Source organism: Corvus kubaryi, unplaced genomic scaffold (assembly GCF_017639235.1).
Source record: "Corvus kubaryi isolate FWS band 111438036 unplaced genomic scaffold, C.kubaryi_AGA036_p1.0 split1-37296, whole genome shotgun sequence".
Taxonomy (NCBI): domain Eukaryota; kingdom Metazoa; phylum Chordata; class Aves; order Passeriformes; family Corvidae; genus Corvus; species Corvus kubaryi.
In genome coordinates this window covers 17,101,859-17,126,410 of record NW_024582075.1, presented here as the reverse complement: position 1 = coordinate 17,126,410, position 24,552 = coordinate 17,101,859, and the positions used below count along the sequence as shown (strand labels likewise).

The 24,552-nt window shown below is 38.3% G+C and overlaps 1 protein-coding gene across 5 annotated transcripts in view; it reads left to right on the top strand.

Annotated features, from left to right (window-relative positions):
• Positions 1-24,552, top strand: part of JAK2 (Janus kinase 2) — a 95,532-nt gene that overhangs the window by 11,937 nt on the left and 59,043 nt on the right. Inside the window, exon 1 of one of the 5 annotated variants that reach the window (XM_042053966.1) lies at positions 20,518-20,607. The exons of 3 other annotated variants lie outside the window; for them this stretch is intronic. The gene's annotated coding sequence lies outside the window, so the exon portion shown is untranslated. Of the gene's footprint in view, positions 1-20,517; positions 20,608-21,195; positions 21,471-24,552 lie in introns of those variants that run through there. One more of the 5 variants, XM_042053967.1, reaches the window with a different exon arrangement.

Here is a 24,552-nt window from a genome sequence, read left to right as displayed (position 1 = left end):
ACACTGCTGTAAATGCAGTGTTTACTGTGAAATGTTATACAATTCTGTTGTTTTTATTAGAGAGAATCTTTAATAGTGTATCATTGCATACATCAATAATAACATCAGTCATTCTGTATTTTAAATTATGCCATACCTCTGTTTATGGAATATTGGGGTCTTAGAATTTCATATGCTTTCAGAATGTGATAGAACATTTCAAATGTATTACTGCTAATGCTACTGTTTCTGCTAGCTTCAAAACATTTGAAAAGTACTTTCAGTGTTCAGCAAGGAGATTATCAAAATGCTACTGTTGGACTAGTTCACACAAAGTCTGGCTTTAGCAGATCTCAGTATATGTTTACAGCCAAGCTTAAAGTGTTAAATGTGTGTAGAGGTAATGAAAGAAATGGCAGGTCAGCTGTGGATTACACAGCCTGTATGTGGGCATGTCAGTTTTTTAATTTGTCTGTCTTTTCATTTCTGTCCTTGTAACCTGAAAATCCTAGTTGATTTAAGAACATCATGTTTACTGTCAAGACTGCTATGATAGCTACACCATTTATTTGGAACAGATGCATGATGTCTAAACTTGATAACAGCAACACATCATTTGACATCTGCAATGGTGTGTTTCTTTCACACAAAAAATAGAAGATGAAAAAAAACCCTTATGTAATTTTTAGCTCAATAATAGTACTGGAACTAATGACATCTGTAATCTAAACATCACAGGCAGAAATGAAGTAATTTGCAGTGCAGAAGTAAGAAAAAATTGGCAGTTTTTCTTTGTGGCAACACTACTTGTACTGATTACATGAAAATGAGTTTTCTAGAACCTTTTTCTAGATCTATTTCCTTGTATTTTCTGGGTTTTATATACATTTTTAACTTGTTTCCCCATTAGAAGTAATTCTTTGAGTGTTGCATGTTTGCAGATAATCCTGTCTTGTAAAGTTCAGTTGTCACATAAATAGCCTGATCAATAATTTCTACTTTCAGTGGATTATTTAAAATTACTGACTTGCCAGCCGTTACAGAAGAAGACACTGAAGATTATCAGCTCCAAAAGCAACTTGCATGCTCTTGAGTGATAAGGAAATGGAATACCAGGGGAGAGCTGGCTCTTTTGTCTTCTACCAAAAGGAAAAAAAACCCAAACCTGTCAAAGGGTCAGAACAAGTTCTTTTGAGGAGTCCAGCTGCTAGGAAAGGAAGGAAGAAGTAGGAAATGCAGAATGCCCAGAATAAACAAAGGAAAAGGAATTTAAAGTGGGGAACTTTTACAAAATACAGAATAGAGCAGGGATATAGAATAAAGTGGAAAGAAGAAAAGCAGGTTTCTTTTTCCCCTCCATTTTTCCTTTTGTCTTTTTCAGGGCAGGGAGAGGATTATGATGTATAAAATAGAAGGGAGGAATTAAACCAGGAAATTAATGGAAGGGAATTTAGCTGCCAGCATAATTATAGTACTGCTGGACTAAATGCTCAACTCAAGAAGTATTTAGAGGTTTTGCAGGACCAGTGCAGGCAATATATTTGCATTTTTGTGGTAAAGGGAAAAATACTACCACTTGCCCAAGCTGCTGCAGTGCAAAAGCTCGTGAAATGAAGGGCCAGTAAAGGGGCCCTCAGCAGCTGAGCAAAGGCAGTACAGAAAGGACTGATTAGAGAGCACCTATAGCTCTAGGAGGACAGTTGAACTACATATGGGACTGCTTTGGATTTGTAAAAGGAATAAGATGTAATGATATTTCATCTGTTTTGGTCATAGTGAAAAACACACTTGTTTCGGTAACATGTTGTCCACTCACCAGGACTGTGGGCTCTGGTGTGTGAAGCCTTTGACTGTCTAGCTGTACCTCCCATATTAGTGGATTCGCAGAAGTTTCCCACCCAATCTATCAGTTAGTCACAAACACATAAAACAGTGTGAAAAGGAAGTCAACCATAAAAGTGTTTCTGGCTTGGTTTGGTTATAGAGTTGCTAATACAGTGAGGTAGACAGCATTAATAGGAAGGGGTTTGGCAAGGCAGGGATGAGAAAGTATGTGGAAGCTTACCATCACTCTTACCAATGCCTCCTACAAACAAGGCTGATAAACAATAGAAGTGAGATCCTTGAGCAGAAAACACTGAGAAAAGAGAGGGGTTAAAGGTTTGGAGTACTGACACTTTCTTCCATGTAAAGGCCTACCAGACATATTCTTGAAGGGCTTCACAAGATGGGGTTTTCAGTGCTGCAGTGACACTCTTTTGACTGAGTTAAAGGACAACTGAATTAACTGGAGTTGAGTACCATAGATGAAGAATGCCAGTAGGTTTTTATTTGTCATTGTTTTATTTCTAGTACTTCTGCTGCGGTGAGATGGGGTGGGCATTAAACTAACAATGTTATTGCACCTAGTTACTCAGTTTTGTTACAGTACTTGAAGTAGTTCAAAGAAATACTGTTTTAGAGATAAAACATATAGGGGACTTTCATCAAAGCAAGGAGTCTGTTATTTGATTGCATTCACTATAAAATAAAGTCCCTAAAATACTAAGAACAAAAGAATAATCATAACTGCATATGTATTTACAGCCATTGAAGTTGGCTTTTAAAGAAATGTTTGGAAGTGCTTTTAAAGAGGATCTGCATCTGGATCACATTTTTTCTATTCCTGTGTATTTAAAAATAACCAGACACCTATATGCAAAAGATTCAGCATTATCACTAGAAAACCTGGTTTCTGCTCTTTTGGGATTAAGCTGAAATTTATTTTAGATTAATATGCGTACAGCAAGTCAACAATCAAGCATGTTAGACTCCCAAATCTGACTGAGCTGCAACTTGCTTAATTTGATTTCTAATTTTTTTTTCTATGCGGATTCAGATACTGTTTCACTTCTTGGGCTCTCAGTCAAAGCCTTATGAAATCAAAAAAATTTATTTGGATTCATTAGAATTAAACCATTTTTACTTTGAGTTATGTGGACATGATAAACATTTGAGTAATATGTGACTCAGCTAGTAGCTTAGTAAATCTAAGCAGGTTTTATGTATATTATCTTTTTATTAAGGTTGATTTCTGAGTTATGGCTGAGGTAACTAGGTTACTAAAAGGTCACTGTTCTAGATAAAATATCAGATACAGCATTTTGGAGGCAACCACCATTTAGCACCCACTGGACTTGTTACTTTGACAATATTTCTGTGTAGCAGAAATTGTTTACAATTACAGTTTTAACTGTAATTTAATTAACAAACAGTTTATTGTTAAAGCCTTGAAGTTCTTGGTCTTAAGGTTAACAAGCTTCCACGTCCCAGAACTCTATTGCAATGTATGTTAAGTGTTAAGAGATATGGGAAAACTCCCGTATCCATTTCCACTTGAAACTTCTAAAGATAACAGAAGACTAGGGTCTGGAGGACAGAGAGTGGACAGCATGAAAGTGATTATAGTCCTTGCTTGTATTCATTGGCCCTCAGACTGGGTTGCTGAGACATACTTTGTTGTTGTTGCAAAGGGAAAAAAACCCTTTAATCTCCAAACATTTTGCAATTACAATCATCTCTTTCTTGCTAAAATGAGTTCTCTGATTTTTTTTTTTTTTGCATTGACATTACTTACTTGCTGGCTGAGGTAGTCATCCCACAATGTATCCTGGGTTTAAAAAAAAAAAAAAAAAGTGGTTTTGAATCCTTTTCTACCTTTATGTAGAATACAGAAGGAGACTATTTATTTCCAGGAATCAGTCTGCATCTATGTGTTAGGGGTTTTTTCCCATTTACAGATTGAGTTTGTTGGTCATTGATGTTACTTGCAGTAAAGTACTACGTTCTCTCATGTAATCTAGCAAAGTCTATTGTAGAGTATTATGTATACATCCTTAAAGTTTGAGGAAAGGGGTTCTCTCATTTCAAAGTTCGGTCTGCACTGCTTGGAAGAAAAAATCATGTTAGCCCAAAGAAAGTTTAAAACTGAACCAGCTACTTTGTGTTTATTTTTGTTGTATAGCAAAGTTCCTATATAGGAGTAGAATTTGTGGGTTACTGTTCCTTCTTTCATATGCAGGTCTTGCAATTGTTTTGCGGACTTTTGCAAGTTAGAAGCTGTTCCAGCAAGTTTAGTGGTTGTGTCAAATATGTACGACTTCAAGAGAGACAGCAAATGCTTATGAATGATAGCTTTATTCTTTGATGTAGTCCTGAATTTTTGCAGTTAAGAATTTTTATATTTGTAATTTGTTGTCTAGATAGTCTTCAAACTAGAACTAAATAAACACAGATACTATAGAACTGTACTTCTTTTTTTGGATTTCAGCCAGGTTGTACATAAGGTCTCCACCCATGATGACTAAGTCCTTTATTAAAGTATATAAGTAAAAATGAATGTGCATAATGTTTGTTATATGTGTGTATGTATAAAGAACACATAATCTGATCCATATATATAGGTAGTGCTTGTAAGATATGTTTACTACTCAATTATATTGAATATTTGTGTTCAATTCAGCTCTCACTATACCAGTAGTGATTACTACTGTGATTACTACTTTTCAGGGCATGCTCAATTATTTCCTAAGTGTAGCCTGCATTTTTCTTGAGTATCTAACTTAACATTGGTATCACTAAAATGTATTTCTTTGAAAAGAAAGTTCTATTTGAAAGGCCAGTAATTTTGTCTGATTGTGCATTCCAGTTCAAAGCTTCGTAATACTAGATCATTCCAACACTGGCATGCTGGAAAAAGTTCAATGAAGTGCCGCCAAAGATGAATACAGCTGGAGTACACGGTGTACTGCGGGCTGAGGGAATTGTGCATTTTCATTTGGAGAAGTCTAAGGAGATAGCTGTTTGTTGTCTTCAGCTACCTGGTGGGAGGCTATTAAAAATATGCAGCTGGACTTTTTTTTGAATGTACATGGTGTTTGGATGAGAGACGACAAAGACAAGGGGCATGGGAAATTTTTGTTAGATATTAAGGAAATTTTTTTCAGTGGGAGGATGGTCAAACACTGGATCAAGCTGTTCAGAGAGGCTGTGAAATATCCACCTCTAAATGTGGTAAAAATTTTGCTAGACAGGCTTTGAGCCTGGTATAATTTGACCCTGCTTTGAGCAGGGGTAAAGGACCAAATGAGCACCCTAAGTCCCTTTCAACTATATTAATCTATGATTTATTATTATTGTTATTATTATTATTGTTGTTGTTATTATGCTGCTACTCTTTTGTCACTTTCACATGTAGTAATTGTGACTTCCAGTTTTGTTGCTGTATAAAAATGGTGTCTTGTTTCACACCAAGGAAAATATTTGCTTGAATTGAACCTGTGTATGAATAATCATAACACTAGGGTAAATAATCTTGCTTGGTTTTTTTCCCTTTTGATTATTACTTTGAGATTCTAATTAGTGTGTATAACAACCTTTCTAAAGTGTGGGTTTCTCAAAGTGGAATGCAATGGGATATTAAGCCTAAATCCCTGCAAATGTCTGCAGAACCTTTATGGACATGTGTGGTTAAATTAAATGCCTCACTCTGTAGGAAGTATGCTCATGGCCTTCTTTCTGTATGAAACCTTTTATTTTTAGATTTTTCTTGAGCATCTTTCTGAGAAAATGCAAATTCCCAGACACAAACCATGTTTTTCTTAACTCTGCTGGTTTTCCTGCAGATTTCGAGAAACTTCGATTTTCTTTGGTGCATTCATTAAGGATACATTTTCAAGTAGAATATATTTTCAAGTTGGTCTGTGACAGAGTGGGGCATGTTCGCGTACATTTCTCTGCATCTGTGCTAGCAATCCTGAGTTTTTGGAGTGAAAAAAATGCAGAAAACTGATTTGCTGAAAACTTCTAAATAGGACTAACTGAAACTGGTTTACTGGATGTTGTCGTGGTACAAAGACAAGTGCTGAGCAAGTAGGGAGCAATTAGGAATACCAGGTGAAAGGGAGAGTAAGACTTCAGCTTTCCAGAATTTCACAGGTTTAACCTAATGTGAAACCACTGTACACAAAAACTAGACTGCATTAACCTTCATATTTAAGACTCTTTTTTTCTTAGTAAATTTGGTACTGGAGTTAGTTAATAGTTAAATACACTAATCGTAGGTTCTGGTGATGATAGAATAGCAGTGTTGGCTGGTTTTGTAGGCATTCAAAATTAGTTGAGCTGCTTGTTCATCTCTGAACATAGCTCTCTTACAAGTAAATTTTCAGGTAAATGCCTTTGGTGCAGTATATTTTATTTCTTTGGCATGTTTATAGAATAGAAGTCTTTTAAAGTTTCTCTGGCTTTTAATGGGGTTTAAATGGTTAAATGTATCTGTTTATGTACCAAAAGCTACCATGTAGAAGAGTTAATAAGAAAGTTGAGAATTGAAGTGAGGTTTCTTTGGACTTCATAAATTGCATGTTGATCCCTCACGCATTCAAAAGATTTCGTTTGAATTGGCAGTAATGTTAACACTTGCCTCTCCTGCTTCCATAGCTTTGCCAACAGCTCATGTATTTCAGTACTGTAAATTATGTTGATGTTTTTAAGAGTGCCACGTTCATATAAGATCTTTTTCAGAACTCTTCATAAATTCATTCTTCTTGTGTGTTGCCAGGACTGCCACTTTTGTATGAGAATTGAACTAATGTGTTTGTATGGATTCAGTTCTCTTGTGAGCTGTCAATCTGTGTGTGTACCGCATCTGCATACCGTATTTCTTACACTGTTAATTAAATGCTGCCCCTACTGCTGTTCCAGAAGGTCTGTGTTGACTGGTGCCCCATTTGAGATGCAGGCTTTCCAGTTCATGCAGCTCTCTCTGCTGGTCAGCCTGTATAATCAGTTATGCCTCCATAAAAGCACTGCCAGGATTTTTCCTTTAGTATGTGCCTGTCTTTTCCTACTTAAGGGTCAGGAGGCTTCACTGAAGAAGGTCAGTTGCCTTCCTCTTAAAATCCTTTAAAGATCTCTAGATAATGAACTTAGGTAGTTCTGCCGCACCCCATGTTGTGTTCCAGTGTGACTCATTGTCCTTAACAAATGGATTTGCAGTCCTGCCTGATTTTGCTGCTGTATTCTGTGTCTTTCCTGTGAGTGAAATGGCCTGCTTGCTTTTTTTTCCTTTCTTGTGCTGTTTACCCAGTTATTTTAGTATGGGGTTGTTATTTTATAATGACTTACCTGTCTTAGGTCATGCAATGACTGCTCATGTATGTATTTTCTTCTTGTTGGAAAATACGTATCAGATGTGCTGCTTTGAGTTTGATTTAAATTCCTTGGAAGTTGACTTCATGAGTGGCTGATAATGATTGTCTGTCTTTTAGTTTTAATTTGTCTGATTCCCATCCCCTTTTGGAACACAGAAGAAGAGTGTTAGTAGGATGGGAGAAAGAAGAAAGCTGTAGAAAGCGACAAGAAAAGATGGAGACAGGAAACATTAGAAGAAACAGAGGAAATTACATGGAAATGAGGAATGATGTATGTTCTTAAGGTTAATCATTTGGGGAGAAAAAAAATCAGAATTTTTAACTTAACTCTAGGACCTTAATATCTTCTGGTCTGATGATTTTCATATCTGGAGGGACAAGCACTTGTATAATTTTTCATAGAGTCGTTAAGATGGGAAAAGACCTCAGATTGAGTCCAACGATTAACCTAGTAGCACTGTGTTCACCAGTAAATGATATCCCTATGTGCCACATCCACATGCTTTTTGAACACTTTCAGGGATGGTGATTCCACCCTCTCCATGGGCAATGTGTTCCAATAGCTGACTACCCTTTCAGTGAAGCAATTTTTCCCAATATCCAATCTAAATCTCTCCATGCACAATTTAAGGCCATTTCCTCTTGTCCTGTCACTTGTTACCTGGAAGAAGATACCAAACCCCACCTCACTACCTCCTTTGAGATAGTTGTAGAGAGAAAGGTGGTTGTTTACAGGTGTTGCTTGTAAAGACCACAAAGATCTTTTTTTTTTTTTTCATCTTGGCTTAAAATGTTTGTGAATCTTGGATCACTATGAAACTACCCTGGGAAAGTACTGTTGTGGGCTGCTTCTGCTCCTAAGCTCTTTTCTGGGCACTTATTCTTGGCCACCATTAGAAGAACTAGGTGTGCCTTTGGTCTCATCCTGTATGCCTGTTCTGAAACAAGTGAACCAACTTAGAAAAGGAAAACATGACTAAGTACATCTAGTTAGCTTTGTGTGCATTAAGTCAAAGCCACTCCAAAATGGCTGTAAATGTATTTTCATAAAACAGTAAAAGAACCTTAACTGCCATTGCTAAATTCTCTAGTGGTATTTCAAAACTGGGGTTGTATTTAGAGGTGTCACAATTTGTTAGATAGCACTTTGAGGAAAAGAAGGAAGGAATGGTTCATATAGCTGAAAGAAACAGAAGTGGTAGGCTAGTGAGTGTGAAGAAATAAGCTTTTTTTTCATTGTTCAGTAATTGCAGTGGAATGTAGGTGTTCCAGAAATACTTACTGGTACTCCTTCATAGAAGTAACTGTAGCATCTCAGAATATTAGGATCAGGAGACATGAAAGACTGGAGAAGGGTGAAGAAAGCAAGTAGTTAGGAATTGAGCTTTTGAATCAAGAAAGATCCCGGTTCTGAATCTTCAACAACAAAAAAAAAAGGATGAAAGGAATGCAGTTAGGCAAGGGCTATAGTGTAAAACGCATGCAACAAGATACCTTTTTGATGATGTGTCTGTCCAAAAAATATGGCCCATGTTTATTAGCTTTGTTGCAAAGTTCACATAGTTGAAAATTTTATGACCATAAACACCAATTAATTTTTCTCATACAGTCTATGCTAGTAGAGAATATCAATCTATAGAAGTTTTGTTGAAAGCTGTTGTATTGTGTTGTATGTCTTCATTGGGCACTGGGCTTCGAGCAACCACTGCAAGCAAAATCCAAGGAAGTGTCAAGTAGTAGTAAGTTGGAACTTAGTAGGCTTCACCCTATCACTTTCTTTTCCTGTTCAGTAGACAGTTGAATCTGGTCAGTAGTTGATAAGAAATTCATGTCACATACTGGTACTAAAGGGAAATTAAATTTTTCAAGCTCATCACATTGGTAGTCTAGGGAAACTTAATAATGACAGTAATGACAAAATCCTTTGTGATAAACTGTTTCTTGCTGTGATACTGATCACAAAGCAAATACTTCACTGATTGTAGAGCTATGTACTATATTAATGAAGAAAACTTTTGCAATATTGGCAAGTACTTGAAGTAGAAAAACAGTTGTCTTTAATATGAATTCTTTTGAAAAACTGAAAGAAAGAGAACTATTTTAAAGACAGGTACCTATCTCTAATTTCCCATAAATCCATCATATATATTATGATGATTGTATGTAAAGCAACTGAGGGAAGGAGATGTACTGCAAGTGTGTTTAACTTTGACAGCTGAATAGGTAAAACATGCACTAACATCCCACATGCACATTGTGGGAGGGTTTATTGTGTGTTCAGTGTGATAGAGCCTTTTTCAGACTTAAATGAACAGGGTGACTGAGAAATCATGCTGTAGAAAGACCAGTATTAACTTAGCATTGACAGGTGAGAATCAGCTAATTGTGTTACCCTTGCTTTTAGTGCTTCTGAACATCTAGGTTTGTTTCTCTGCAGTCTGTTCTTTGACCTCTTCAACTTCTGTATGGCTGCACAGCCTTCAGACTCATATTACAAAAGCAAGGTATATTGGGATGAAAGCTCTCTGACATGAGACAAGGAAATGACAAGCTGCTTCAGAAGCTGTTGGGAGCTGATTGTCCTTCAAGACCACCAGTGCTTCATTAGGGCATTGAAACTCATAGTAGTGATTTTATATGTTTGACTAGAGAAGAAATTGGCTGGCATGGATGTATTTTATAAACCAATGTTATAACAGTTGGCACAACTTGCTGAACCTTCTTCACCACCCTGACCCAGGGTGTTTTAAAAGCTCTGGGGAAAACTATGTAATTTCCCTCCAGGAGCAAGCAAAACTGATTTATCTGAGCAAGTTTGCACAGACTGCCCAAGAAAAATTTGAACAGGAGTGAGTGACATCCACACCTGTGAGCTGGTGGACTGTGCAGAACTATTTCTTTAATTCTACTTTGTATGTACTTACGAGAAAGCCAGATGCTTATAATTATTTATTGGGTTCATTGTATGTTGCGGGTGATACAGAAATAACATAGCTACTTTGTTCTCTCTCCATTCTGTTTGAAAGTGGCAGATCAGAGGGTTCCCAGCTGGAGCCACAAGGATTAGAGCTGCTTTGTTCTTGTGGAGGATTGTGTTGTTACAGGTACTTACTGTTCTGGTTTCTTTCAGTAAGGCTAGTGGGCTCTGGAACAGGTAACATTTGTCAGTAGTTGAGACTAAACAATCTTTATTCTGTGATTAGGAATATGCAAAGCGTGCTGTAGAGACATAGAATCATAAAGGTTGGAAAAGACCTCCAAGATAAAATCCAGCCTTTGACTGAACACCACCATGCCCACTAAAACCATAGCACTAAGTGCTACATCTAGTCCTTTTTTGAGATCCTCAGGGATGGTGACTCCACCACTCCCTGGGCAACTTGTTCCAATGTTAAACCACTCTTTCAGTGAAGAATATTTTTCATTATATCCAACCTGAACCTGTCTTGGCACAGCCTGAGGCATTTCCCCTTGTCCTGCTACTTGGGAGAAGGGACTGAACACCACCTTGCCACAACCTCCTTTCACATAGCAGCTAGAGAGACTATATAGAGATAAGGTCCCCACTAAGCCCCCTTTTCTCCAGGCTAAACAACCCCAGCTCCCTCAGCTGCTCCTCACAGGATTTATGCTTCAGACCCTTCACCAGCTCCATTGCCCTTCTCTGGACATGCTCCAGCACCTCAATGTCCTTCTTGTCATAAGGGGGCCAATACTGACCGCAGGATTCAAGGTGTGGCTTCCCCAGTGCTGAGTGCGGGGGACAATCAGTGCGCTGGTCCTGCTGGTACAAGGCAAATTACCATTGCCCTCTTGTGCCATGGTGGCTCAAGTTCATGAAGGAATGGCAGTCACTTTTGCTGGTATTTTTTCTCACTCCTCAATGGGAAGATTAAAAAAGTGATTTGGACATCTGTGTTAACTTGGTCTTGCTCAAGGGCTCTATTGAAAGACTCCTTGAACCTTCTCCTTTTTATTTTCTTCCCCAAATCAACTCCAGTGGTCTTTGGTTTTTTTCTCCCATTGAGGTATTTTCTCCTGCTTCCTCTAGTTTTCTGTCAGTTTAAAATACGATTTTTGTAGGTTTCATTTGTTCTATCTTCATAAGAAAAAGGCCTGAAAGTGTCAGCAGTAGGAGGGTGGCACTTGTAATTTTAATGCTCAAAGGCATTAGCTGCACTTGTAGTACTGAAAGGCATGAGCTACTTCTGAGGTTTTCTCCCCATGTTTAAAGGTGAAATAATGACTGAAAGTCTCAGCTTAAAGTTCCTAATCAGCACCCCCTGAAGCTCAGCAATGTGATCTCCTCCTCCATCAAGTTTTTCCAGCCCACTAAGGGAATAAGGAAATGCTGCCTGGAGAGTGACCAAATAAATATTTGATAAGGCTTAAAATAATCATTTCTCCTTCGCTGTAGATGGGGAGGGGGAGAGAGTGGGGGCAGGGAGGGGAACAGAATGCACCAAACAGCCTGTGGTATGTTTTCAACATCAGCTATTCCTGCTTCTTATTTCTGCTCACATGTAGCTGTTATTTGGACACCATGGGAATGAGAAGTCAATGAATTTGTTAACCATAGTATGGGAAGTGTTCTTTATCATATGCTCTGCAGTATCTGATTTGTTAGCCTGGGAATGCTGGGCAGACTAAACAGAACCCAAGGGAACTGGAAAAGGAGTGTCTTTGATGGGGAGTGACATAGCATTGTCACCAGGCAGATGAGTTGGATGAGTCTGGGACCTGATGAGGAGAGACAGTATTTGCCAGGGATAGGAGGGGAATGGAAGAATCCTAAATACTCTTTTGTATGACATAGAGGTGCAGGGGATAAAGTGGGAGAAATATCTACAATTTTCCTGGTTTTCTTGATTTCTGTCCCACATATGACTCAGTGCGCTGTCTTCATCTTCCACCTGAACTGAGACTCATGCTTTTACTTAATCCTCCTGTCAAGGAATATCCCCCCTTCTGGTGCCTGTCACTGCCTCCCAGGAAATAATCCATGAGAAGATACTTTCTTCTCAGGAGCAGTTGAAACTTCTTCCCAAGTTTTCATTTGTGTCCAGTTACGTTTCCAAGGTTTAAAACACAATGCTCTGGAAGAACTTAATTTTGGCTGGATGCCTTCATTTCCTTCCTCTTTTTGGATTTTTCTAGGAATCAAATGGCATCCAGACTTCTGGTCACATTCAGTAGTTGCTGTTTTCCTGTGCCCACCAAAATGAAGCAGGCTCCAACCTGCTAGCTTTTTTCATTTGCTTATGCACAATCATTGATTTCACCTTGTGTGTATTAAGTTTATGCCTGCCTTTGAATCCATGAACTTTTAATTAGTTTAAACAAGTTAAATTACTTTTTAATTAATTTTAAACAAGGTGGAGTAAATGCTAAAGCATTCAGGTTATTTCAGCTAAAATTTGATCCTGGTTTTATATGAACTGTGGATGAGAGAGGAGAGGAGAATTTCTCTTTATTAGGAAAGCTTAGGTGGGAGGAATAGGTATGAGGAAAGAGGAAAAGCATCTGCCTTTGAGAGAAGTTTGGGCTCAGACTTGGCATACTAATCTGTGCTTTTGACCTAGTAAAGCATTCTAAACTTGAAGACTATTCAAGCAACATGCAGGTTTTGCTATAAGAGGTACTCAGATTTTTCTGGAAGATCTGATGTTGTGCTGTGTCGGTTTCTAATACATGTCATACTGTCTTTTCTCTCTCAGTTCACTCTCCGTTTTTTCCCTCAAGGATTTGCTTGTTCTTCCTGTTGCCCACGCTTTTTCTTCTTTCTGGTGGAGACTCTGTAAACACATAAAATTATCTCAAATCTTCAGTGTGACTCAGCTGCTGTGCTTACGTTGCTTAACAGGACATAGTCTGAGAGGGGGCTGATTTGGTTTTAGGAAGTTTCCATATCAGATGAGATAGAATCCTTCATCAGAGGAGGCACCCTTCCATTGTACTGTCTTGCTGTCCCCAAAAGCCTGTGCCTGGTGAAAAGAAGCTCATGAACCACTTCTTACATTATTTTTATTTTAGAAGGTTTCTAACATCCTTTGTTAATTTAACTGCCATAAGCCTTTTTCTCAAAAAGAAACTGCTGCAACTCTTTGTATTGGGTCTGGCTGAGATAGAGTTCATTTTCCCACAGCAGCCTTCACAGTGCTGTGCTTTGCATTGGTACCTACAAAGGTGTTGGTGACACAGCAGTGTTTTGGCTGCTGTTGAGCAGCTCTGCACAGCATCAGTGCTGCTTCTCTGTCATTCCACTCTCCCACCAGCAGCCTGGGGACGGGCAAAATCTTGGCAGAGGACATAACCAGGACAGCTGACCCAAACTGACCAAAGGGATATTCCATACCGTAAGATGTCAGCTCAGATATAAAAGCTATCTAAAGGAGGAGGAAGGGAGAGCATTGGTTATTTACAGTGTTTGCCTTCCAGAGCAACTGTGACGTGCTGCAGCCCTGCTTCCTGGGAGGTGGCTGAACATTGCTTGCTGATGGGAAGTAGAGAATAGGGGTTTTTTTTGTCTTTGCTTATGTGTGCACAGACTTTCGCTTTTGCTTTAGTAAAGTGCCTTATCTCAACCTAGGAGTTGTTTTCCATCTTATTTTCTCTCACTTGTCCTGCTCAGAACGGGAGTGGTAGAGTGGCTTGGTAGGCACCTGGCCTCCAGGACAACCCACCAGACCCTTCTTGTGATTCTGACTGCCTGTCTGAAGTGACTGGTAGAATCTGTCCCAGCCTACACACTATCCTGAGACATGGTTGTGATGGCATATGCTGCTTATGCCTGTAGTTAATGAGGCCAAGTGTTAAATGGTGATCTTTGTTTCTGAACAGTTTGCAGGGGAGTGGAAAGGGGTAATGAAAACCTATTATTTGTGAGTGCAAATGGAAGAATAACAAGAGCACATTTTTGTGAATTTGTTTTATTGACTTCAAAATAATGTGGAGGGTATTATGTTCTACATAGTAATGGCATTTGGAGTGGAGCAGTACCACAGAGTCGCTAAGGATCTCGTTTCTGTTGTAGGCATGAAGAATATCTTGGGTCATGTATGAGGTACTGAACAATTCACCTACAACTTTTGAAAGAGTTGTTCACAGTGGTGTCACATTTGTTACCTAATTATATCTTTTCTAAACTCTAAAGAGTAATTGAGAATGGAAGTAATAAACACTTTGCAGAATCTGTTGTGCTACTTTGTGAGGTGTTAAATATATTGATATATTACATCTTTATCTTTCCCTCAGTGCTTTTTTATTCCTTGGTATGATTTGGTTTCTTCCTTATTCATGCCCTTTATGTTGAACTCTGTGTGTTCAGGAGAGTTTCTTTCTCTTTCCTCTCCCTGAGGTTTTCTCTGTATACTAAAACTGAAAAATGAAATGTGAGCAACTGTATGGGGAAAGCTACGATAAGGGTTGAATTTTAAAATGGATTTTTTTTTTGCAGTGTTTAAGCAATTTGGAGATTTTTCAGCTATTTACCTTATTTGAAAAGAATGATGAGATAAATTTTCCTTTGCAATGAAATTTTTTCTCTTATATATTTCATGAAACAAGGAATTTTATTTATATCTGGTCTACCAGTGGTTCACAGTGGGAACCTAGGGAAATGATTTAGACCCTTGTATTAGATCTGGAAAGTAAGAAAAGTGACAGTGTTTTATGTAAAGCATCCTAGAACTGAACTGCAGTGGAAACTGAAAACATTGAGGTTACTATGCATTGTTACAGACTTGTGCAAAATAAGTAAAGATGTCTAGAATAGGGGAAGGGCTCTGTCATAGGTTAGCAAGCATAGTCCCGGAAGGGACGTCCTTGCTAAGGGGTGCTTACAGTTTCCTCTGTGACCTGATAGAACCTATCAGCTGGCCAGTTTGAATATGGACAATTCTTTAAGCCACTTAAAGTTGTGACCACCTCTGTGATCCACACTTAAGAACAGACAAACTCCCCCCCAAGCTCTCTCTCGTTTCCGGCGCTGGCACAGGTGGCTGCGGGCCCCGTGTGGGGGCCAGCGGGCCCGGCCAGGCCCTGCTTGGGCCAGGCCAGGCCGGGCCACGGCCATCCTGGAGCCAATGGACCCTGTTCCACCTGTGGAACCCCCACATTCCTGCTATGGGCAGATGGAGCAGCTCGGCTCCCCCTCTCCAGTGCAGCCAAGATTCAACTGAAGCTGCACCTCTGCCCAGCACAGATCATGTGACCGATAGTGATAAGCGAAATTCCAGCTGCAACGCCTAGGTGAGATTAACACTTTTTGGTGCTGTGAAGAGCTGAAAACCTGAGGGAGAAGAAAGAGGAAGTGCTTAAAGCTGAAATTCTGTTTTAAAGCCATGATATATCAGAGTACCCGTTGTAATTTCATGAAGGCATGGGGGGTGGAGCGTTCAACTTGTACTTGTGAGCAAAAGCACCTGCACTGAGATAGGCAGATGCTGACGCAGCTGTGATTTCATGAGAAGTTTAAACAGGGAGAGATGGAAGCAATGAGGACTTTTGCTCCAAATGGGAAAGGAGAAAACCTCAGTTCCTAGAGATGCTCCCAGAGATAGTCCTAGAGATGAAGATGAGGAGGACCCTTTGCTCCCAGGGAAGGAGGAGGGCCTCTGTTCTTAGACATGAAATGCTCCCAGAGATGGGTGAAGAGAACTTTTGTTTCTGAAAGGCTCAGCCTTAAAATTGTACCCCAGTAATTCAAGAGTGGATCCTCAAAAGCAGTTGTGGGAAAAGCTGCAATGTCATGGGAAGGGACTCACATGCAAGCAGAGAACCAACCTGGGCAGCTGTCTTGTTGTGATAATGTTTTCATAGCATGGACAAGAGAGACTCCTCTTTCTAAATGGACTGAACAAGGTTATTATGGAAGTGGTAAACAGACTGAACATCTCAAGGGTTGTCTTTTTACATTGTCACTGGGAGAAGGGAGAAAGGTGGGGGGAGAAGTGTTCTGAAGGTGTGGTATGATTTTTTTTCTTCTTTTAGGTCTGTTAATAAACTTCTTCATATTCTTTCAAGTTTGGTGCCTGCTTTGCGTTTCTCCTAATTCTTATCTCACAGAAGGTAAACAGTAATGAGTATTTTGGACCAAACCACTACACTAAATTGGTGTTTCTGCCCGGTTACAAACCCAACCCGCTACAGGCTCTGATGACACTGAGGCTAAGTTTGTTACTGACAGAAGCATGCTCTCTTTTGTAACAAAGCCACACTGTGGAGGTTTGTTTTTAACCAAATGTGATACTGAAGAGAGCTGTCCGGGATCTAAGAAATTAAGGCCTTGATCTGACTTCTCCTGTCATTTGGCGGGGGTTTTTTTTACATTTCCGTGTGGCAGTCAAAGGGATGTAGTTGTCCTGTGACTGTATTTACTTTAATGAAATGAAACTTAATTATTTGGTGGATTGGCAGACAAATACTGTGATGTGTAGTTTGGGCCTAGATGTGGGTGGGCTGTTTCTTGCATCTACTAGTGATCGGAGTCCTTAGTAGGTACCAATTAAGAATAAAAAAAGGTGTTTAAAAGACTACTTGCTGGTAGATGTGGCAAACTCTGAAGGGCCATGGAGGAATGAGTGATGTCCATTTATAGGTGCTAGAATGCCTGGTTAGAAGTGGTCCATTCAAACATTATTAATTCCTGCCTAGGATTTTTAATTGGCTTTTGTTTCCTAATTGGAACATATATTTAGCAAACCCAAGATCTACTAGTATTTTTAGTGATTTGTACTTTTTTAGGAATATCTTAAGGAGCTCAAAGCATGCATAAAGAGAGGAAAGACCATGGCTGGTTTTAAACTTGTAGTTCGCTTCAGTGGGCCTCAGCAATATTTCTTGTACCTGAAAATGTGTGTACAAAACCCTAGCTCTTAGAGCAACTAGTTCAGATGGAGACAAGTCTTACTCAGAATACTTTGTGAGTTACAAAGAAACTTGGCGATACTAAACTGTATTGCACTTGTATTCTAGACTTGGCTCCAGCCTATCTAATTGTTTGCATTCAATGAAATAAAAAGTGTCAAAAAGTCTGCAGTATCTTTTACAGGCATTTTTGGGGGGCCTAGCTGGATTTTTCATCGCATCATGGTCACAGCTTGCTTTTGTCAACTTAGCATTAGTCGCATTCTGTTTTGCCTTGGGAAGTGGTTCTTGGGGTCCATGTTTCTGTGCAACAGCTTGTTCCAAACCTTGCAAGAGGTGTGAAATTCTTATTTCATCAGAGCTGAGGTGAAGCTCCAAATAAGTATGCAGCATATGCTGAAAAGTTCTGTAGAAAACTGAAGTGGCTTGTAAGTTTGAGATTGATCTAGGAAAAAGTCCTTCTGTAATTTAGAGAATGGAGTATCTTAGATTTTGAACAGATCACCTTAGGTAGATTCAAATGTCCTATCCACAAGTGGGTGGGAAAATAGCGCTTTTAGACAAGATTGGAACAGTATGATTGCTGACTTGGAGTGGCGACTTGCAGTGCCTTGATTCACATTACTGAGTGCATATATCTGTAAAACTTTTGAGTTCCCACAATGCTAAAGACATTGAAATGTGGGTGAAAGCCCTAGACTTCAGGGCTCAGATGCAAAACTTCTGTTGGAGTTGACTTATGTACTGAGAGACTTCAGTGTTTTCGGAGTTTTTTTCTAGTTTTCTGTCATCAGAAAGACATTTAGGAGGAGTTAAATAATTGTTCAGTGGGAATTTTGTAGTGTAACAATTTTTAAACAACTTACCAGTTGTTAAGTACTGTTGTGCTATAAATGTTTAATCTTTATTTTATAATGCCTTGTCGTAAATAAACTGACAATAGCACAATCTGTAACAACACATTTTAAAATCCAGAAAAGAGCACTTTTATTCTTATCTGATCTTCTATATATCATAGACCAGTCAGTTACATTTTGGCTTTCTTCCTCCCTTCATCAGGTTCAGTGACATGGGATTATTTAAAACCTATTTTGTAACAGTGCATCTACTCTTCATGTTTTAAAATCAGGAAATACAGAATCTACTTCTTTCTTGACTGTTTGTTTCAATAGTTTGACACTCTTGTTTCTGAGACAAAAAGTGTTTTTTAAATAGGTATTTATTCTAAAGCTACTGTATATCCCATTTAAACAGTTCATTTCTTTTCCACTGTTTTTTATTTATTGAATCTGTCAGGTAGTCTGCTTGATCTTTTTAGTCTGTTGGGGCACAAATTTCACGCTCTTGCCTTCTGCAGTTTTCTTACCATGTTTCAGAACATGAAGAAGCGTTTGTGTCATTCTTATTTCAGAGCTTGGGGGAAAGGCAGTGTGAATACAGACAGTTCTAAGTTTATTTGGAATATTTTCTTTCTCTTCAAAAGTGAAGTGTACAATTGGATGTTTAATCATACTCAAAACAGAATTCTGTAAGCACTGGATGCACATGATGATAATTTGACTCTTCTACAGTGTTTGGGAAAGCACCAGTCTCTTATTTCTTTAAAATGTTCGAGAGAACACAGACTATTTGATATGTTACATGTGAAGATATGTTTGTCTTAACTAAATGTCTCTTTCTCCTTGTCACTTCTGTTAGACTTTTGCAGAATCTCTGCTAGTGGTATATTGTATGAAAAGCCTTTGTTTACTTTCAGAGCCCTTGGTTTTCTGGTCTGCATTTTTTCTGACAATCTGTGTTTATAGAGATAACATGATCTTGGCAAAGCATGTAGTGCAGTATCTTTGCAAAAGCTGTCTGGTATTTCAGATAGGGAACAAGTGGAGAACTCGCAGGCCATTGATCTTTAAGGAAACATTAAGTAAACTATCAAGCAAGTACATTTTCCTGAATTATAAAGATAAAACATCAACATTGCCGTCATAAATTATTCAGCAATACTAAGTATTAACATAGGGTTTAAGAAAAGAATGTATTCCTTTTGTAAAAATACTTCAGCTCTTCTGTTGAAGAGAAACAAGAAGTTGCAATATTTATGTTAAAATATCTCTATATAATTACAATATTTATATATTGATATAAAATTGATTTATATATTGATATTGATACAGTATTTGAGCTCTGAATCATTATTTGATAGGCTTGTGAATGCATTTATATAGTCTTGACTTTACTATTTAATTAAACTTCTGCAGAAATCATTTGATTTGAAATATTTCTGTGGCAGTTGCTTGTGTATCTCAGATTGTTGCTTGTATGTCTCAGATGGTCTTCTTTGTGTTTTGTTGTTTCGTTTTATGTGACAAGGCCCTGATTCTCTAAGGATCTATAAAAGTACTTAGTCATGGTCTTGTTGACACTGTATCAGATCTAAGTTGGAGAGCAGGGAGAGAAGTGTTGTGGGTTTGTGTTGGCTTTTCCTTTGGGTGGATTTTTGGGGGGATCTTCTGGGGGATTTTTTTATTTGTTCGTTTGCTTGGTTTTTGGTGGGGGGGGGTGGGTGTTTTTTACAGCAGGGTCTTTTTTGGTATTAGCTGGCTGAGAACTTCAGGCTCTGTTCTCACCTGGGTTTTTAGCTGCTTCTGTAATACTAAAGAAAACTTAAATAAAAATGTAAGACATTTTATAGAGGTTGCATTGTATAGAATTATAATTTCTAGAACCAAAGGTTAGCACTTGTGAATAATATTAGTGTCCTGGGTTCCTGTAACTGATGTGTCATTGTAGAGAGCTAGCTTGGTTTCCTTTACAAGACTTCAGGGACTTTTACAAAGATGAGGAAGAAGGCGGGCAATGACACCAAAATCCCCTAGAATCCCCCACTCCTTGAGGAGGGAATTTGTACAATGAAATTTGCATTAGATCTGACCTTTTGATATACAGTTTATAAACTGAAGCTGAAAAAGCAGGGTGGGCTGAAGAAAGTATTTCGGGAGAGTCTAAAGGAGACACTGACATCTATTGCTCTTGGCTGTTCGGAAGAGTTTGCTGATTCACTCTGACTTAACTGTTATCCTGTTTACATGCTGACAGTTATTGCTGCAAAGAGCTAATTTGTTGAAGCACATGTTTCCAGATTCTGTTCAGATAGTGTAGCTGGCGTAGGAATAGTTCCTTCATCCAGATGTTTTCACATTTTTGATGTCTCTGTCTCAGATTTACTGAGCTTGTTTTTCCCCATTTTTTTCACAGAAAAAAATGTTACAGGAATCAAGGTCATGCATGTTTTATCACGCAGCCTGTTACTGCAATTTTCTTGTCCAAGACCACTTTACCCTTTGCTTTTGTCAGGTGATGTAAACTGGGAGAGGAAAGAAGCCAAATAACCTATGAAACTGGGAGCAGCAGGGGTGACATCTTAAAAGTGTAACATTGTGGAGAACACAGTGGATCTTTTTTTGTTTTCTTTTTTTTGTAGGCAGAAGAGCTGGTTTGGGTTATGATTCTATTCTCCATGATACTTTACTGTGTATGGCAGAGTGTGAAAGTGTACTTTTAATCTCTAAAGGTAGGTATTTAGAAGTTTAGCGAAACGAGTAGTTTCAGTCATGATATTCTGGAGTTGAAGCTGGAGGCACTGTTTCACCTAGAAGGATAGAATGAAAAGACCTAGTGATACTGTTTCATGGAATTATTTCTCACTTAAGTGACTGCAAATTTTTTAAACTGTCCTTGAGGTTTGAGTAACAGATTTTTTTCTTAAGCTGTTCTGATTCTTGGACAGGAATCAGGGTCTTTCATTCATTCCCCTCTCTTTTTTTTCTTTTGTCTTTTTTTTTTCTTTTTGAATGTTAGTAAATGCAATGTGTTGAAAGAGAAAAGCCACAAAATAAACCTTGAAGGTGAAAGCATGTTTTTAAACACCGTTTTGACACTTGTCTTTATAATGGCTCTTCCCCTTTCTGTTTACCTCCTACTTGCCTAGAGGAGACTTAGTAGTATCAATGCCCTTTCCCCCTGCTGCTCAGGAAAATTCTAGCTCTTTAGCCTTTTTGAGTTCCTGCATGTAGTGTAAACACGTGTCAGTTACTATAGAAGCAGAAGTTTTACTAAGCTCTGAAGAGGGAAGTTGTCAAGACTGGGGAAGTGAGATAAGAGTGCAAGAAAACAGAGATGGCAGAATTCAGAAGGAAAGTCCAAAAGAGTTTAACTTTTTAAAATCCAGCTCTTGGAAAAAGCTTCCTGAACAAATGCAAGCAGGGCAATTTATACTAATAGCCAATGGCAACTGGAAAGAGTTATAACTGGTTTTCCTCGCCGAAATGTTTGCTGTGAGAAACTCTTTTTCTTCTGTGGGGAAGAGAACCGTGTAATTTCTACCAGTAAATAACTCTGCTTGATGAAACTGTTGTGTTGCTGTTTGCTTAGAGGGTAATCTTTTTTATAGACTTGGAACTCCAGAGCTCATCTGTAGTGGGAGAGAATAAGGAACTTTGTCAAAGGTCTGATGTCTTTCAGAAGTACCAGACTAAGGCAAGTGGTGGGTCTTGGCTGTTCTCTATTCTCTCTATTCCACAGTTAAGCTGTTAAAAACAGAATGTACCTGGGAAACCCCTGCCTGCCGCAGAAGGCTGAGAGAAGAGTAACTGGTTTGAAACCTTTTCCATTGTGATACAGCTGGTGTCTACTGTGCCACTCTTCAGCACTCACTGACTGCAGCATGAAATGTGTATGACTTCTGATAGCTTAGCCTAGCCTGTGCGGTTCTCGACAGCATCTGTAGACCGACATCTGTTTGGCAGCTGTTGATGCTATTCTTTGGCCCTGCAGTACTGTAGCGGCAAATGCTGGTTCGTGTTTTCACAAATCACTCTTCAGTTATGACAGCAGGAACTGCATTTGGGAAAGAATAGCTAGCTTTCCTCAAAAGTGTCTTCCAGCATCACCTCCCTGCTGCCTCAGTCTTGCAATGTTTGAGAAAGCCAAGTAATTTCACAGACTACTTTGCTGTTACTGTACTTTTTGCTTTTGTTTTCACTTCCAGTATTTGTTTTAACTTATGAGTGTAGCTGTAACTCTTACATATTCTCTAGAGGTTGTTGAAGGGTTTTCCCCAAGACAGTATTTTTAACAAAAATGCCCTTAATAGAATTCTTTTTTTTTTTGCTTTGGTGGTTTGTTGGAATATTTGTTCAACATCAAAACGTTATTTTTTCATTGAACTTTTTTTATCATCTCCTAACTTCTTCGTAAAGCATTGGTAGTTTTTCTTATGTTGAAACTGGTGCTTTGATTGTTCAATGTAGAAAAGTGGTTCACTATTTTTTTGTAACCAAAAGCCAACCAGGCAGAATGAGACCAGTAGCAAGCAATCCTGCTTTTTACTTTGAATTAATTTCCTCCATGTACACAGGAATATTGGCAATTCCTATTTAATGTCTTTCTGAAAGAAATCAAAGAATCAATTAAGGAAGACCTGTGCTCTAGTAAGTAACTTCTTTCCCATGATCTGAGCTATTAAACAGTATTCGGTTTTCAGTACTGTTAATAAAGCAAAGTGTATAGTATGATGTGGTATACTTTTGGAAATATCACTTAGTCCTAATTTTGGTGCTGTCATCTTTTATTGCATCACTTTAGAAGAATTTGAGAGATACATAAGGGAATAATGGTAAATTGGTGATATTTTTCACATGCTTCATGCAAACAGTCTTCCTGACCCATTATCATTATTTTTCCTATGTTTTCCATGCATATAAAGATATGCAGATAATGGTGTCTCTGAATGGACTAAAGACCCTCAGATGCCATTGTCGTGGGACAGAATCTCTGCCAAATGATTGGGCAACCGTTTGAATTGCTTGGAAATTTTCTTATGAAATAGACTTGCTGAAATTTATCACCATGGTGAAACTGAAATGTTTTGCAGATATGGACCAGCTTCTGCCAAAGTTCTAATGGAATCTAAACAGAGCTGTTGCTTGTGGGCAGGTCTTGGATTTGATTACTTATCTGGTAACTCACCTACTTGGCAGGTTACTGTGGTGTTGAGGCTTTTACCTGAATGTGGTGTTCATTCATTTTCTGACAGCAGGCCCAGGTAGTTGTCTTCCTGCAGTAAGTACAGCAATTACTTCATTCTGTTGTGAAGAACTTAGAAATCACAATTTTTAAATTTCTAATCAGAATGGAAAGATGATAATCCTCATATTAACAGCTTCTATCCACTTAGTCCCTGTGTGTCATGCAAGCAGCTCAGGCCAGGATCATTGCTCTTTCCTTACGCAAAAGTTCATGGACTGAATTATGGATACTGGTAGTGGTTTTCCAAGTGAAAACTATAAGCAAATGTTATCTTTGCTTTTCTGCCTTTCTTTTTTGGCATGTTTTGTCATTGTTATGTTAATCTGTCACCTTTCTTATGTATTGCTTGCTACTACATGCATTCAAATTTTGGTGTATTAAAAATTCTTGTGTGCTCTTAGTATAAAGCTGATAAAACAGGAAACCTCCTTGGGAGTTACTTAACTTTTTGCAGTTGTTTCTTGTAGGAGCAGTTGTTTTCTTGTGTGGCTTTACTTCATGGCCGGGCAACAATAGGCAGAGCATATTAGAAAAATGACCATGAAAACTGAAGACATGCTCCTTGTTCAGTAAACTTCTTTGAATATGCTTTAGGACAATATTTTGTACTTTTGTGAAAGCTGTTTTTAAGGTCAGACTAAATGTTACCTGAGAAAAGACAACATAGTTTAGAGATTAACTTTATTTATGAACTTGGCACCTGTTATCCAAAAAATGGAAAAGAGTTCTCAGATTTTCCAGATTGCTTAGTATTCTTAAAGGTATTGTTGAATATTTTGACAGAGTTAGTCAGGTGAATGTTTTCGCATGAATATGTATTGGAAATATATGAATCTGTTGATGTGAGGTTTTTTGTGAAATTCTAGCTGATGTGGCATGTTTTGATTGAACAAAGACTTCATAACCTCTTGTTGGTGCATTAAAAAGCAGTTATTCTGTACAAGGTGATGTTTTAACAATACAGTACTTTATTGCCTGCCAGTATTGGTTCCTTGAATTTAGTATACTTTTGTTTTTAAAGCAACCCACCAAAACAAATCTGCATAGGCAAGGAAAATCAGACCAGATTAGCAAGGATAGCACATCGTATATGCAGAATATGAATACTGTTGTTATCTTCTTAAGATTTTAAACTTTTTGTAGCATAACAAGCCATGCTGAGCACATGTTATGAGGAAGTTTGATTGTGCTCCTTTTGTCTGTGTATTGAAACTGAGCTGCAAAGACTGTAATTAAATACAAAGTATACATGTTAAGCGTAAATCAAACAAACTAGCCAAAATAATTTGAAGCAGGAAACTGACTGACTTTTTTTCTTAGTTTGGATTTAGAGGCAAAAACTTTATTTTGGTGGTCTTGGAACACGATACATAATACCCTTTAGAACCTTGTGATGTTCTGTTACTACTGAGTAATGTAAGACGTCTTA